The 12,682-nt window shown below is 41.3% G+C and overlaps 1 protein-coding gene across 15 annotated transcripts in view; it reads right to left on the bottom strand.

Moving 5' to 3' along the window:
- LOC311270276 (uncharacterized protein) overlaps window positions 1–12,682 on the bottom strand; it is a gene marked incomplete at its 5' end in the record, with an annotated part of 156,243 nt that overhangs the window by 59,677 nt on the left and 83,884 nt on the right. For 7 of the 15 annotated variants that reach the window (XR_014624233.1, XR_014624235.1, XR_014624237.1 and 4 more), the window contains one exon: window positions 11,867–11,995. The exons of 3 other annotated variants lie outside the window; for them this stretch is intronic. Of the gene's footprint in view, window positions 1–7,619; window positions 7,937–11,299; window positions 11,783–11,866; window positions 11,996–12,682 lie in introns of those variants that run through there. 5 more of the 15 variants (XR_014624244.1, XR_014624245.1, XR_014624236.1 and 2 more) reach the window with 5 other exon arrangements.

Below are 12,682 nucleotides of genomic sequence, written 5' to 3' on the forward strand. Positions count from 1 at the left end.
AGGGAAAAAAAAGATCGGGAAATAAGTGAGCAAAAGGATAAAAAGTATTGAGTGTCACCGAAAAAGGGAAAAAAAGAATAATGCTAAAAACTACTTTTTTTGCATCCGTGTGGAAAAATGAGAGCATGCAGGTGGACATTTGAGCCTGAAACGAAAAAAATGGCAGCACAAAGTGGAAATAAATAAAGTAATGGTCCGTAAAAAGAAGGAGAAAAATTGTATTTCCTAATTTGAGCCAATTCTTATGAATGCATTACAATGGAAAGTCATTTTTTATTCCTGGGAGTCGTTTGAACTCACATGAGGAGACTTTGTCAGATAATCACGTTTGCCAGATTTTTAGGAGGTTTGAACTGTGAAGAAGCTGGAAGAGAATACAAAGTCTTTGTCACCCAACATTTTAATCCATCAACAGATAACTAAAGATGAAACTGAAATATTACATTATAAGAACCAGTCCTGGGTCGTAAAAGGATAAAGCGCATTGTAAAAGGGCTATTTGTGGAGACAACAAATAATTCTTCACCGAGGACGGATGAGAGAAAAAAACAAAAGGTGACTCAACCGCGTCGGTCAAACTGCTTAAAACCATTTGTCAGACTGGTTGAAAATAAATCTCTTATCGGTGAATCTGCACAACCTGCTTTAAAACTTGATCTTTAGTGAATAATGAATCGTGCCACTATCGAATACAGACCGCAGTGTCCCAGACCAAACATTGGCCTAGATGCAGGGATGAGTTTATGTCTATTCAAGTCTATAGTTTCATGATTTTCAATGAAAAGCAGCTAATTAGAGATAAATAAATCATGGCGGGCTATCGGTGGCTGTAGGGCCGGTGTTTGGTGTCGCATGGTAGCTCAAAGACACAGCAAGGCCCAGATTACAGTTAATAATGGAAAACTACTGGTTCAAGTGCTCGTAGTACACACGGCCAGCTACACTGCTGACAACATGTACCGTCTTTGTCAATGCTTGCTAGCATGACAATGTTACATGAATCTATTCATAGCGTTTGAGGACACCCTGTTTACATTTTTTGGCTGTAGGCCCCTCACCTCCAACTAATTGAAATCCCAATTTTGCTCAATGCAACATTATCTGAGACAGTCTGCTTCCGATGCGGTTTGGGGGGAGCCCTTTCTGGTTTCATGTTAATGCCACTGTCCAGACAAGGACAAGCTTTCCTGTTTAGGTACGGAAGAACTTGTCCTGACCTCAACAGCAATGAACTGGAGTTTCCGTCTTTGAACCAGGCCTTATCATGTAACATCAGTGGCTGACCTCACTAACGCACTTGCGGCTAAATGGGAGCAAATCCTTGCAGCCTACTTCCAAATCGCTTGTCCATATATATTTGAGCATGTAGTGAACTCACACATACGGTATTAAAACGTTAGCAGCAGTAACATTATCATTATTGTCATCATCATTATCACCACTTTAAACATTTTGGGAGATAGAAATGTAAAAGAAGGGTCCCAAGCTGTCAGAGCCTACATTTCTAAATGCAAAAACAGGCCTTCAGGTGATTTGTAACTAACTTTTAGCTGTAAAACACAATGGATCCACGTCACATAGTCTGACATGTTCCAAGTTCAAATTATATAACATGTTTTTACGAGGAATTATTCAGGTACCTGTCCAAAAAAATCCTATTTTGTGATCTCAAAATAAAAGTCAAAAGGCAAAAAGTCATTATAGTTCTTTATTTCCTTATTAACACTAACTTATGCATATAAAATAATCAATAATGCTCCTATCTGCTCAAATAAGCTGAGGGGAGTCTTTTTTTTTTTTTTTTACAGAAAAAAAATCACATTAAAAAGCATCCGTGATCACAGTTTTCTTTTCTTTTTTTTGCCATTTTGTCAACATTTAAACATTGAATACTGTGTTTTTCACTTAATACGTTATTGAAATGGATCTAGAGGCCATTTGGGATTACTAGAAAACTGTTTTTGTTGGATTTTAATACACTACTGGAACACAGACATTTTATTGGTGACTTGGAAAAACCTCGTACATGATTGTTTGTTTGTTGATTGTACCTCGCTAATGTGGTTTTTATTTGAAATGGTTTGCATAAATAGAACCACGAAAATCAAAATTTTATAACGATGTTTACTGCAGCTAGCATGACTTAGATTGAGGCATTGGCCTATTTGCTTTGCTGGGTTTTTATTGTTTGGCAAAGCAGCTATTTACATTTTAACAGGCAAGCATAACAATCTTCCAAAGATAAAAATCAACACCTTTTAGCTGTGAGCAAAATCTATATCGCTCATATCAACATGCTATGAAGTCTGCATCTTTGAAGGACGTCTCTGCATCGCATCCCCATTTTTCTGTGCCAACGATTCATAGACAGACGGCATTTAATGACGCCCTCTACTTTCAAATGCAGCACAAAATGAGACAAAATACCAGCAAGATCCACAGGGGCGTTATGGAAATGGAGTAAGAATCAGGTCATGTTTTATATTATGCACAATATGTACAGAGAGAGACAGGGGACAAAAAAAAGCATTAATGCAACCATTACGAGACTGTTTCCCCAGTCTTATTCATTAAACATATAAAGTTCCCACACTCGCAGTGAATCCCCCCCTCGAGAGGATATTCTAATGTGATATTAAGAGAACTGGGACAATGTCAGCTTATTACCACGAAGCCAAGGCAGGCAGGCGGCCATGTCCTCCGTATGTAAACACGAGCGCAGCAGAACACATTACAAGATGCAAACTCACAGCGAGCGCTGAGAGTACAGCTCTCAAGTGTGCAGCAGCTCTTTGGATCTGTATTCACACAGCTTGTAAGTTTGTTTGTACGAGCGCGGGCTGAAATTGCAGCTTTAGTCTGGATGAGGATCAGCTCTCAAGAAGCACTCACGCTACATTAAGCAGAGACAGAGAGGTGAGGGCATCCAGCTGGTTACACAGTTCACCTTACCTGACGTTGTACGTCTATACATGTAAATTATATACAACATATTGTTGTTTATATGCAGGTAGAAAAAAAACTGTAGTTATATCTTTCCTATTTTTTCTTTCAGTCCGAGTATAAATGACTGTGTGTGTGTCTGAATGTGGATGTAATCTCACACGATATCTCGAGCTCTCATCACCTTTGGAGTGAAAAGTTTATCACCTTGGCAACACGTCCACAAGCCACACGTCTCACGCTCTTACCATCTCCTGACAGCACCAAAAAAAAAGCCAATTAGATGAAAACAAACACATGCTGTTTGTGAAATTGAAACCTACTACAAATCTCACAAAGTATCACCGATGTCAAGACCTTTCAATGTGGGTTCAACCCAATTTACCAAACATCTGCTGTTCTCATAGTCTTTCGTGAGCAGAGCAGGGCCAAGAGTCTTCAGACAAAGTAAGCAGTTTTTAAACAGCTCCAAATAAAACTTTAGTCTGCACTGATCAATATTTTCGTTTCATGTGAACAGTGTCGATCATAGAGAGAAACCTACAAAGAATCATTATCTGACTCAGCTGTTCGCTTCAGCTCTGTGGAGCGTTTAAGGATCTTTTAACTCATCGCTTTGGTTTAATGACCTACAACTTTACTGTTGTTGTTTACTCTCACCACTTTTATGCAATCTTACTTCCAGATGCAGCAGCCAGCTGACAAAGCCACTGTACACTAGCTTCCCATCACAACCACTAGCCAACTGGCTGGTCTCTTTCCAGTCTTATGTTGTGCTTAGAAAAACCTTCTCAACAGCAGTCAGACCATGTGACAGACACACTTCTCTTCATAGGATAGCCCAACCTCACCTCTCCAAAAATAACACAGGCTAAACATCGACCCAGATACAGATATGATAAGGACCAGACATCACCTCCTCTCCTCGTACTCCATCTGAGAGTCTGCGTCTTGGACGCTGGTGGTGGAATCAATGACCATCTCCAAGTGTGATAGTGACAGCCAAATGTCAGCCTGCTCTACTGCAAACCCACTGCTTAATTTATTACGTTTAGATTAAATCCGGTGAAATTCAATATTTTAATTGAATGTTTAGAGCCTGAGTGTTCAGTGATAAATTTCCATTGGCGCCCTGCGCTCCACTATCATGTTTCTCCGCCTAATTACATTTGCATAAATGATGTTCGTCATTATTATCAGGGGTTGGGAAGGCACTAGAGGGGTGAAAGAAGGAGCTGTGCAGTGTGAAGGGGCAAGGGCGTGCTGAAAGGACACTGGCATCGATGATGTGGGTTTTTTTTTTCTTCTTCTTGTGATGACCCACAAAAGTGCTGAGGATTACACGTCTCTCCAGTGTGGAGAGAGTGAGAGTGGTAGGTTTCCGTCCAAATGAGGTTTCCAAGAAGCAAGCATTGGCAATATCAAGTCTCCGTGCCTGAACAACCACTGACGTGAATGACTGAGCGCCAACAGTTCACCTCAGACGGAGGAGAGCTTATTGAGGCAAACTATCAGCCTGTGACCTATTGTGTGAGATCAATGAAAAATAAATTTATCTCATTTTGATAATGTCAGGCAAACCTAATGTAAAGACAGTACAGTTTATTATGTGTTGACCTTTACCTGTTGTTCATTCATCATCATTACTGACAGGACAGCTCAGGGGAGGCTACACATTATTATTTAAAGGGTGAGGCGCAAAGTTACAAAACTTGCATTTATCAAAATAGTGCTGGACTGTATGATGATTACCTCACGACTCTGCAGCTGCACAGGCCTTTTAGCCTCGTTTAGCTCATTCTTTTAGTTTCACAGCCTGCAGATTCACTGTGTAGTTTAGTCTCATCAAAATAGGAAGCACTTTCCAAGCAAGCATTTTTCTTTCACAAGCAATTTGCAGCCAAAGAGTCAAAGAGCTAAAAGCAGCCCAATCGGCAGGATATTATATAAGCAGTTAACGATTCTGCAAACCACAGGTTCGTCCAAGGTTGGCATTTGTGGCAAAATGCGGCATATCGCTTTTACATTATACACTCATTAGCCACCTTTCACATTAATAGGTGGAGGACACCTGGAGACATTTTTTGGTGTCATAACCAGCTATTTTTCATGGAAAGTTTGACCATCTCCACCCATGATGGTGGCGATCAAAACAGGTATTCAAGGCCAAACCATGATTTTTTCCTAACCCTAACCAAGTGGTTCTTGTGCGTAAACCTAACATGAGCATAGGCAGTGTTGTGACAAGAGAAACAGAGAAAATTCAACCCTCCCAGAACATAACTGAAGTGGAGTAAACCACCAGTAGGGGACCTCACTATATACATACATGTAACTCATCCGGCTCACAGCACACCTGCTGTCCATCCACACTCAGCAGCCTGCAGTATATGATATAATGGCGTCTTTCTGCTAACAACCAAAAATTATGAACACATCTTTAATTAAGGATCTGACAGAGTGTGGTAAAGTGAGACGGACGATGAGGGTACAAATATTCAGGCTATCTACAAAAACATAGGTACGTTTGCTTTCTGTGAAATATATCAGTCTGTTTCAACTATCCGACAGAAATTCTATATCAAGACACGGCAGACAATTGTGAGGATGATGTATATACCACAGTACCCCCGCCATTAACCCACGCTGGGTCTCTGTCAGACTTGTAACTGATGGCCGTGGGTAAGGTGATCCCTGGTAACAGTAACACCACTTGTAGTCGTATGTACACAGTGCTTCAGAGCACTAAAGTGGATGTCAACCACTGATGTCGGCAGGGTGTGGGAAGAATTGGTTCCTAAGGAGGAGAGTGGGGTGGGAAGAGATGAGCAGAGAGATGAGAAACATGGCAAGGGTGGTGACTATTCTGGGTTTTAAACAGACTGAGGTAATTTGAGGTTTTAAACATATGAGTGGTTGGTTGTCATCAGCAGGCCTGAGGTGAGGCTCAGGCTGACTTATGTTTTATGATGCAATCAACTCCATTCTACTCCGCTCCTGCTCTCTGAGTGTTCCTAAATAAGGTCTGTGTTTTTCAAAATGCAAATGTTGTACACAAAACATCCCCCCTGTGTAGAGAAGTACAGTAATGTGGTTGTGGTTGCCTTATAGTGGACGAGTCTGGCAAACAGCTGAAGAAAACAAGCAACTGGTGAGGTTGAAAACATTGGGTAAACCAGTAAAAAGCCAGATGTCTCCCAGAAACTCCCTCTATGTAAAGAAACTTCATGCATAAAATGTAGATACTGAATGTTGCTGCAAAACAATTTATTTCACCTTTTCCCCAACAGTATCAGGTCATGGCATGATCAAGCTTTTGTATGGTTATATTTATGCACACACAGCACTTGATTAAAGGATAAGTTCACCCAAAAAAGAAAAGTCCTCAAGTCGACAAAACATTTCTGGAGTTTCACAGCAAAACAACGTTGCAACATTAAATTGATCTGAAAAGACAATATTTACACCCTGTCAGATGCGGTGTGTGCTAACGCTTTTAGCTTAGCATCTGCAGTGAAGTTTTTGGCTGTAAAAGGGGTGTGAATAACAAGTTTTAAATCAATCTGGGATCTTCTGGGGGCGACGTGGCGTAGATACTTTTAAGGACATTTTTCACAGGAAGTCGGACAATCTACATCCATGATTGTGGCAACCAAAATAGGTACTTTAAGCCAAAACATGATGTTTTGCTAACCCTAACCAAGTGGTTTTTGTGCCTAAACCTAACCAGAACACAAGCACAGCGTTGTGACACAAGAGAAATATCAAATTCAACCCAATCAAACATAAATTTGCAGCATAAAGAAACATTACATTAAGATCTTACCTGTGGTTTTGCAGAAAAAGTTAGCACACATTTATTTTGCCGATTGGGTTGACTTTGAAGCTTCGCCCAACTTTCCATCGGCACGAGGCTGAGTAGATAATTCCTAGGTTTTCATTTTTGGGTGAAAGATTGGTTCTTGGTTACATATTTAAAAAGTTCAGAGTAACTTGAAGCACAAGACAGGAAATGTTTATTTTGTTTACATTTACTTGAAGCCACAATTTTTCCCTTACTTTACCCAGAGTGCTTTTGTTTCCTACACTTAACCATGCAGGTAAAAACCCTCATCTCCGGTGCATGCTGTCGGACAAATATCACTTCCTACAATGGAATAAACATTGTCAGTTAACATAATCCAACTGATAATGTAGTACATAAACATCATTTCTAGGGTTGACCAAATGAGAAAAAAGTGTGAATATGGGACAACTCTAAAGCAGACATCCTGTATCTGGTAAATGTGAAAGAGGACTGTTTGCTCTCACATTAGCCTGAAGTATAACCTGACAGTGTTTCAAAGCAGCGTTGGCTCCGTTTGCTGTCTCTCCAGGCAAGGAACTTAAGTGCTGAGATGGAGAGGTGTCTTCTTTTTTCCCGGTTATAGTTTATGGAGGCTGGCAGCCAATACAACAGTCAGATCTGTGATGCAATCGTCAGGCATCAGCATGATACTGTGCAGTCATGCCTTATTGTAAAACAGTACAAGGAAAGTTATCATTTTCCGCTTCCAGTATGAGATTTTAAACTCTGAGTGGAAAAAACGCTTAAATTTAGATTTGTAATGCTTTATTTTTGTGTGACACATGATCTGCAAGGTACACGCAAGAAAAAGAAAAAAACCCTGAAAGTAAAAAATGGAGTAGAGGTCCGAGTTTTACAGACAGATTTATCAGGATGACATCAGCACAGGCTCGTGTTTGTATAACGTCCGCCGCTTCTTGATTAAAAGCCTGCTCAGATTTTCACCCGGAGGACTTCTCAAGAGGAGTAGCCCGACTTCAGTGTCGGCGACCAGATCCTGTTAAGAGCTGCGAAGAGGTTTTTCTCGTCTTAGCTGCGGAAATAACTGCCGTAATGTCTCCCCTTCTTCACCACTTTGGAATGCTTTCCTCTGCCTTCCCCCTGCCCCTCTCACTTTCTCTCTCTTTCGTTCTCCTCGCTCCCATGCTGAGAAGAGTAAGTGAGAAAAATGATTAAATCATATTTCGTGTGGGTGGGGGCTGGGCAGGACAGACGGGGGCTCTTAAAACAACACTAGGTACATCGTCAAAAAGCAATTTTGGCGCTTAGGTTACAGCCACTGACGGGCTGTTACACAGCGCCCCATGGTGTGGGGCTGGTGGTTAAAATATGAGTGGGGCTGCGAGGACCTCCTTATAGTGATTGAGTAGGATTCCCCACTGTTCGAGGCAAGCTGGAGGTTAGAGCCCAGGAAGATTCACTGCACACCGCTCTGCTGGACAGGATAAACCTGTCTTCCAGATCCCCCCGCAAAACAATGCTCAGTATTATGTGCTTGGGATTAAAATCGACCATGCGCCATTAAACACAATGGATGGAAGTTAATTTAGATACTCATGAGAGAACAAATGCGCTCGCAAATTTAGGTCAACTTTGATTTGACTGACTCCAAACACATTTCCAGATGGAGAAGTTCTCTTCCCGATTTAAGGAAAGCCAGACGACCCCAACGAGAGCGGGGAAACCGATAGCATAATTTGTCTGCTTAGGGAAGCTCCTGTCGCCACTAAACCTTTGTTGGAATTAAAGCCCATAGAGGGTGGAGATGCCCAGGGGACCCCGGTGTTGTCTGAAAAGTCAGGAGTAGAGTTACTAGAAAATCCCATCCCTTGAGTCCGACCCCCACTGTGACCCCTTCCCCACCCCAGGGATGGTCCAATGTAGGCCCATACAGGTAAGGAATGAACACAGCGCTTCATGACAGCGAGACGGTAAGTGGTGCCATTGTCAGAAGGGCCGACCAGCGGGGTATCAGGGGGTTAAGTGTCCTGCAAAAAGATCCTATTCTTCCAATTCTATCTAAACTGTCCTCCCACCACTTAATAGATTTACAGACTTCTTCTCTTTATAGATATATCACAAACACACACGCACCACACCACCTTCTCAAAGTCTGTCAGATGGCAGCTTTGATATGACCTCTTAATTTGACTGGATTTCATTTTTTTCTTTCTTTTTTTCTTTTCCATCACTGCTGACTTCAAAGCGGGGGCTTTTGACAGGCGGTTACGGTGAGAGGCTGTCACCGGCCGACTTCAAACGCGGCCGTATAATGCCACATTGTCATAACTAGCTACCTGGGCCCCCCGTTATGATGTGAAGATGATATGCCCTCAGTGACCTCACACTGCCCTATTATAACAAGCATTCTTGTTTTGTTTTCCAGTCTTTCTGTGCAGGTTGAATGCTTGGTTAAACAAGCCAGATATCTATGTACTGTAGAGACTTAAATATTTGTACATTAGCTGTATGTGCACGAGCCTGTCCGGAGGGAGATCACGTACAGAATATTTTCTTTATGAATGAAGCAACTCATTTTGAGTTTTTTAACTAATTTAATTAATTTAGAAAGTACAAAACATTTGATTTGTTAAGGAAACACACAAAGTTTCTTCCTTTTCTCAATCAAATGATAAAAAAACAACAACTTTTTTTTATTTTAACGTGCTTTCTGGTGCGTTTCAGCTTGATCGGATACCCATCGGATCGGATACCCATCGGATTGCCTTTTAAAGGGGCATTCTGGTGTTTTTAAACCTAGGCCAGTTTGTAACCAGAAACAAAAAAGTCTCACTCTGACATCTTGTGAGGTGAGTGGTTACAGTTATTGTCTCATCTAAACTGTCAAAGTCAATTAAACAGTCAGCCATGACTGTGGGAATAAATTCTTGATGGCAGTAAACTTCAATCTCTCTACAACTTGTCCGACTTTGTCTTCCTTCAACAACTCACCTCTCGCAAGATTTAATAGTGAGAATCGTTTCTGTAATGTTGTTTGAGACTTCAGCCTATCAGTGGCAAGAACAAGCACTTTTAGTGGACCTAACTTTGATGGTTGGAGTTGCACCAAAAGATTACGTTGCAAGCTGAGGCGATCTGCTGGACTGACTCCAAACCTTTGCTGAATGAATCACTTACACACCAAAACATGTAAAAACAGGGCCCAGCTTTAAAAATAGCTGAATTTCACTCTCAGTAAATGAAGCAGTACTTGATTGTTCTTTTGTTTACTGTAGTCAGTCACTTGATTTTGTCTGAATAACTTCGTAATGTAATTATATGAAAATGTTCTGGGAGGCACCGGCTCGCTCCTCTCTCCGACTGCCTGTCTCGTTGCACGGTCACCAGGAAGTAACTGAGCCCGGCCCGATGAAGACGCACATGTGGACATTTCTCACAACTACTCCTTACTTATTTGTCACCATCTCTGCCTCTCCTCCACCCTCTCTCTCTGTATCTTCTTCCGCCTCAACAAAACTTTCCCCTGTCACGGCATATTAAAAGTGGTTTACATGTGCATGTCCAATGCGATGAATATGGATGTGACCTCTTTCTTTGGCGCCTGGCCGCCTGCCTGCCCTCTCGCCGGCACCCCCCCTCACCCCCTAAGGCACAAGACACCACTTCTCAATGAGCACAGCGTGCATAGGAGACACAGCCTCACCCCCGCCGAAAACACACACACACACACAGTCGCACACACACCAAGGACTGGCACTCATAATCACAGGCACACATGCACACATATATATACATGCATGCACGCATACACAGAAACACACACCAGACTCTCTCATGCTCTCGCTCTTTCCTCCGCTGCCTCTCTCCACTGACCTTTCACAATGTGTTTTACATAAAAATAAAAGAAGAAGGGGGTGGTGAAAGCCTGAAGACTGAGGTGAAGGAGGATTCTGATTTATAATTCATGTTTGTGACACCTCTAATGAAAGAGTGGCCTCTGGTCTGTGTCTTTATATGTGGGAGTCTGGGGCTTGTAGGCATGTACGTACATGTAATCGTGCACGTTAGCCGGTACGTGCGCATGTGAAACTGAGGACATGTGTAGATGTGTTCTTGTGCATGAATGTCTTTTATTATACTTACTATTTGGAAAAAATAAAGTGATGTACAGGGATGAAGTTTGCTCCAAAATAGCTGAAAATATCTAGAATTTCTATCACTGAATTATATTCTTTTACTTTATTGTTTTATTTACATTTCTGCATGACTTCTATCTTGTGTGCTCTTCTTGTCTCTCGATGTTTTTCTGTTTATATTTCTGCTGTCTTATTATGAGGACGTCAGTCACATCTGAATGACACTGTGTCTATAAGTGCTATTTAAAAGAAGTTTTATTGATTGATTGATTGATTTTTGATCGACAGTTTAAATGTGTTTTTATCCGCCGACAACAAAGCGACACATTAGATTTTCCTAATTCTGAGCAACTTTTTGATCACAGTAGAAAACAGATCTGTGGCAACACTGAAAAAGTTACCTCCTCCTCAGTTTAATCTCACAGTACCAAACAATCTTTTTAACTTTTTTTTTTTTCAAAGACCTGATTTGGTCACTGTAATTGGTGTTCGGCTATCTTATTAAGACTAATTAGACAACAGCTAAGGTGATGCTGGGTTTGGCAATTAGCGTGCTAGAGACAGGCTCGGGCTAATCATCTCAGGCTGCTTGGTGGCACGAAAGATGCGATACCGGTGCATAGTGGCACACCCACCACTGTGAAGGGGGGAGGGGGGTTAAACATTTGTTTTATTATCAGAAACAAACCTTGTGTGTTGAACTGAGACCGGGGGGGCGGTGGATATATTTAGCAGGGAATGTGTGTTAGTGCAGGTCTTGCTCCTCTGTGCTGTGGCTCAGAGTATGAAGGAGAAGTTATCACTGTGTCACTCTTCTTTAACTCTCATGAAACACTCACCTGCACACACAGAGCAGGAAAGCTTTCTTTGGGAAATGAACAACTTCCATGTGTTTCTTCCAAGGCACACAGAGAGAAAGACAGATTATAGTTTTCCACAATCTTTCTAACTAACTTAAAATGTGAAGGGAAGAGCATACTTGCATACTTGAATCCAGTTTTTCATTGCCCTCTCCTGGTTTCCTCCCGAGGTCACAATTCTCCTGCGTTTCTCCCGATCTATGACACATTTTCACACCTTTTCCTCCTTGTCAACCATCATCGAGAGGCTGTGGGGTAATGATTGAATGAAAAGTGATGACTTTAACTTTATGCCAAAAATTGGCATTGGGGTGAATTGTTTTCTGAGAATTAAAAGTAAAATTAAAATGATATCGTATCAAGCTGCTGTTGCAGTACACTTATTATTTTGTTATATTCATTGTTTGAAAGTCACCAGAATGCAGGCAACACAGTTTCTAAAACTCTGGAGTTTATCTGGGGGAGGACCCGCAGACCTCTGCTTTGGTTTTGAAAATCTCCCTATTTTTGCACGCTCGAGGCTGCATGTTTTGGTGAAAGGTTTGCCACAGTCATAGAAAAAAACAAAAACAAATCCAGCTGTGGAACATTTAATATATAAAGTGTAATACTAAAATGTAGTAAAATTCTTATTTGAGTTTATTTTTTATCAGACTGGATATTACCTGCTGTACTGTGCACAAGCAAATGTTACATAAAGGGCCATTTTCAGGACGGCTACCTTATATCCACCATAAGGAGTGTTTTCTTTCACTCCTTCTCATCTCACACTGAAGTTATGTATTTGTTGCAGGAATCCAAACCTTCGCATTCTAATAATTCACAAGTTAAAAAGTTGCTTTTCAGCAAGACAGTCAAGTTTTGTCAATGGTACTTTCCCAGATGAAATATCCCCATCTCCAAAAACCCAAATATCCTAAAAGCCAAATGAGTAG

The sequence above is a fragment of the Pagrus pagrus genome, assembly GCF_965226575.1.
Source record: "Pagrus pagrus genome assembly, chromosome: 15".
Lineage (NCBI taxonomy): Eukaryota > Metazoa > Chordata > Actinopteri > Spariformes > Sparidae > Pagrus > Pagrus pagrus.